The following is a 4829-nucleotide window of genomic DNA, read 5'->3' as shown; positions in this document are numbered from 1 at the left end:
AGCCGTTCTATCCTCTACTATCTCCCAAATCTGTCCAAGCTTATGTTGGTTGCTTCTGTGATACTATCTATTTCATCTTTTGTGATCCCCTTCTCCTTTTGTCTTCAATCTTTCCCAACATCAGGGTCTTTTTCAGTGAATTCTGTCTTCTCAATATATGGCCAAAGTATTTAAGCTTCACCTGCAGTATTTGATCTTTCAGCGAATAGCTAGATTAATTTCTTTAAGTGTTAACTGATTTGATCCCCTTGCTGTCCAAGGGATTTTCAAAAATCTTCTTCAGAACCACAGTTCAAAAGCATCAATTCTGTGGTTCTCAGTTTTCCTTGCAGTCCAACTCTCACAGCCATACATTGCTGTCAGAACAACCACAGCTTTGACTATGCAAAACTTTATTGGCAAGGTGATCTCTCTGCTTTTAGTATGCTGTCCAAACTTGCTATAGTTTCCTTCCAAGGAGCAAGCATCTTTTAATTTCATGTCTGCAGTTGCTGTCTACACAGATTTTTGAGCCGACAAATTTAAATCTAACACTGCTTCCATTAATTCTCCAGATTAGGAAAGATATTAATAATCTGGAGAGTGGGTCATTCATCTTTGTGCACTACAAATGGCACAGGTTCCAAGATGTCCAACTGAGTGGTCTGCTGGGAAGCCAGTCATGCCAGGAGCTGGTGCACAGCCTCAAGTCCTCAACTGAATGCACAATTAGAAGGTTGGCTTTCACAAGTACAATCCACAAAAAGATGTGCTAGAGCCATTATTATCCCCCATGCAGGATGTACTTACTGTGGGTCTTGTGCTGCTCATGCTTATAAACAGGTGGATTCATCTATTACCTGGAGAATATTCATCCTTGGCATATATATATATATATATATATACATATATATAACACCTCTGAAGACAGGAATGTTTGAGCTCATGTCTTTGCAGATGGATGAAGATGAACACAGTATTGAAATGCATTTGCCTTGTACTACTAAAGCCATGGAAAGTCATAAGGATGAGTCTATCATTATTCCTGCATTGTATGGAGTTCTAAGTGAGTCAAAAGAATAGGAATTCAGAAAACTCTTCATTAAATATCTAGTGGAGAGGAGCCAAGATGGCGGAGTAGAAAGATACACATATGCTAGCTCTGAACCCACAGCCCATAAAATACCTGCGGGGAGGAGCTTCCGGCAGATTCTGTAGCAGCAGGGGCCGCACAGCAGCAGAGCTGAGGAGGTTTCTGTTCCAGAGAGACCTGGGGGACTGACCCAAGGGGTCCCTCACGCGCTGGACCTGGAACAGAGCCCAGCCCTGGCTTGGCCGCATGGCACCAAGAGGGGTGGATCTGGGCGGGCTTCAGGGATGGGGTCTCTGGCATCCAAGCAGGTCCCTCCACCCACAGGCAGCGGAGGTTGGTGAGGGGGGCTTTTCAGTTTGCGGAGGGGGGAGTGGAGTGCCCCTGTGGCTTGGGACCCCTTGGGATGAAGCTGCGGATGGGGCTCCCAGAGTGGGCATTGTGGGGATCCATTGTTGAAGGTCTCTGCATAAAACCCCTGAGGGAACTGAGAACTGTGTGGTGGCCCTGCCCCCACCTGAGCACCTGAACTTAATCTCACACTGAATAGCAGCCCCGCCTACCAAAGCCCTAAGGCTGGGAAGCAGCATTTGAATCTCAGACCCCAAGTGCTGGCTGGGTGGATCTGGAGGCATGGTGGGTGTGGAGAGGACACTCAGAAGTCAAGTAACCTACTGGGAAAATGCCCAGAAAAGGGAAAAAAAATAAGACCATAGAAGGCTACTTTCTTGGTGAACATATATCTCCTCCCTTCCTTTCAGATGAGGAAGAACAATGCTTACCATCAGAGAAAGACATAGAAATCAAGGCTTCTGTATCCCAAACTGGCAAAATAAATATCCAATGGGCTCAGGCCATGGAAGAGCTCAAAAAGGATTTTGAAAATCAAGTTAGAGAGGTGGAGGAAAAACTGGGAAGAGAAATGAGAGAGATGCAAGAAAAGCATGAAAAGCAGGTCAACACCTTGCTAAAGGAGACCCAAAAAAATGCTGAAGAAAATAACACCTTGAAAAATAGGCTAACTGAACTGGCAAAAGAGGTTCAAAAAGCCAATGAGGAGAAGAATGCTTTCAAAAGCGGAATTAGCTAAATGGAAAAGGAGGTTCAAAAGCTCACTGAAGAAAATAGTTCTTTCAAAATTAGAATGGAACAGATGGAGGCTAATGACTTTATGAGAAACCAAGAAATCACAAAACAAAACCAAAAGAATGAAAAAATGGAAGATAATGTGAAATATCTAATTGGAAAAACAACTGACCTGGAAAATAGATCCAGGAGAGGCAATGTAAAAATTATGGGCCTACCTGAAAGCCATGATCAAAAAAAGAGCCTAGACATCATCTTTTATGAAATTATCAAGCAAAACTGCCCTGAGATTCTAGAACCAGAGGACAAAATAAGTATTCAAGGAATCCACAGAACACCACCTGAAGGAGATCCAAAAAGAGAAACTCCTAGGAACATTGTGGTCAAATTCCAGAGTTCCCTGGTCAAGGAGAAAATATTGCAAGCAGCTAGAAAGAAACAATTCAAGTATTGTGGAAATACAATCAGGATAACACAAGATCTAGCAGCTTCTACGTTAAGGGATAGAAGGGCATGGAATATGATATTCCAGAAGTCAAAACAATTAGGACTAAAACCAAGAATCATCTACTCAGCAAAACTGAGTATAATACTTCAGGGGAAAAAATGGTCTTTCAATGAAATAGAGGACTTTCGAGCATTCTTGATGAAAAGGCCAGAGCTGAAGAGAAAATTTGACCTTCAAACACAAGAATGAAGAGAAGCATGAAAAGGTAAACAGCAAAGAGAAGTCATAAGGAACTTAGTAAAGTTGAACTGTTTACATTTCTACATGGAAAGACAATATTTGTAACTCTTGAAACTTTTCAGTATCTGGGTAGTTGGTGGGATTACACACACACACACATACACACACAGCACTGAGTAAATTGAATAGGATGGGATCATATCTTAAAAAATGAAATTAAGCAGTGAGAGAAATATATTGGGAGGAGAAAGGGAGAAATGGAATGGGGCAAATTATCTCTCATAAAAGAGGCAGGCAAAAGACTTTTTAGTGGAGGGAAAAAGAGGCGAGGTGAGAGAAAAACATGAAGCTTACTCTTATCACATTCCACTAAAGGCAGGAATAAAATGCACACTCATTTTGGTATGAAAACCTATCTTACAATACAGGAAAGTGGGGGACAAGGGGATAAGCAGGGTTGGGGGGATGATGGAAGGGAGGGCTATGGGAGGAGGGAGCAATTTGAAGTCAACGCTCTTGGGGAGGGACAGGATCAAAAGAGAGAGTAGAAGCAATGGGGGCAGGATAGGATGGAGGGAGATATAGTTAGTCTTACACAACACTACTATTATGGAAGTCATTTGCAAAACTACACAGATATGGCCTATATTGAATTGCTTGCCTTCCCAAAGGGAATGGGTGGGGAGGAAGGGATGAAGAGAAGTTGGAACTCAAAGTTTTAGGAACAACTGTCGATTTCTGTTCTTGCTACTAGGAAATAAGAAATACAGGTAAAGGGGTATAGAAAGTTATCTGGCCCTACAGGACAAAAGAGAAGATGGGGACAAGGGAAGGGAGGGATGATAGAAGAGAGGGCAGATTGGTGATAGGGGCAATTAGAGTGCTCAGTGTTTTGGGATGGGAGGAGGGGACAAATGGGGAGAAAATTTGGAACCAAAATTTTGTGAAAATGAATGTTAAAAGTTACATAAATAAATTAAAAATAAAATAAAATAAATATCTAGTGGATCATAATAATCTTTGTGGTTTCTTCTTATTTCTACCATTGGAGTCAAAGTTTCCATTTCAGTTACTATGATGAATCCCAGGAAGAGATTCATAGACCCATTGAACATCTAGATAAAATGGGCATGAATATCATAGAACAACCAGACCCTATATCTTTTAGCAATTACTTGAACAAGTACCATAACACAATATGTGGAAGACATCCCATTGGGGTGTTACGAAATGGTATCACAGAGCTCTAGAAAATGGAATGAATATGAGTTTTTCATTTTTGAATTATGCCTAGTCAAGCCAGTGTAGAAACTGACAAGACAGTTCAGTGAGTTATACAGCTGGAACACTTACAGTCTACTGAAGCTCTGAATACTCAGGGATACCACTTGCACATATTCATTCCCTAAATGAGGTCTCAGCCTAGCCCTTACACAGACATAGTTCCTGGTCTTTGGGGATATTGAAACCTGAAAATTAATAGAACTTTCTTCTCTTCTTTTTTAGTAAGTGTAGTCCTTCCTTAATTTCGACTCATTCTAAAATGCTTTCTTCTTTAGGACAATGGAAGGAAGGAAGGCTGACATCAAAATATTTTATGATTCAAAAAAGTAATATGATGGATGTAAAGTCATGGTGGCTGATGGTTCTTCAAATACAACCAGTAAAGCATTTATCATATTCTAAATTTGCTCTCTTTGTAGAACTGTGCACATATATTCAGCTTTCATAACAGTTTTGTAAATTGTAAACAAACAAAAAAGGGTGGAAGCTTTTTAATAATGAAAATTGCATTTATAAATGATCTATATTAGAATATAATAAATCTCCAGTATAATCAACTACTACCCATGTTGTACAACAGATATCTTCTATTTTAGTTGCTAATAGAGGGCTACACAATTCAATAAAATTAATATTCTAGACAGTGTTCAGAGGATGACAATGAAGAAGGTGAGCATTCATGCAATACTTGGGTAGGCTGCC

General features: G+C 40.5%; 1 pseudogene; it reads left to right on the top strand.

Moving 5' to 3' along the window:
* The first annotated feature begins 627 nt into the window (after window positions 1-627).
* On the top strand, window positions 628-4206 carry LOC140498263 (protein MEMO1-like; annotated as a pseudogene).
* Window positions 4207-4829: the final 623 nt, after the last annotated feature.

Source organism: Notamacropus eugenii, chromosome 4 (assembly GCF_028372415.1).
Source record: "Notamacropus eugenii isolate mMacEug1 chromosome 4, mMacEug1.pri_v2, whole genome shotgun sequence".
NCBI classification, from domain to species: domain Eukaryota; kingdom Metazoa; phylum Chordata; class Mammalia; order Diprotodontia; family Macropodidae; genus Notamacropus; species Notamacropus eugenii.
Note: the sequence above shows the minus strand (reverse complement) of the source record. Positions and strands in the feature narration are given on the sequence as shown.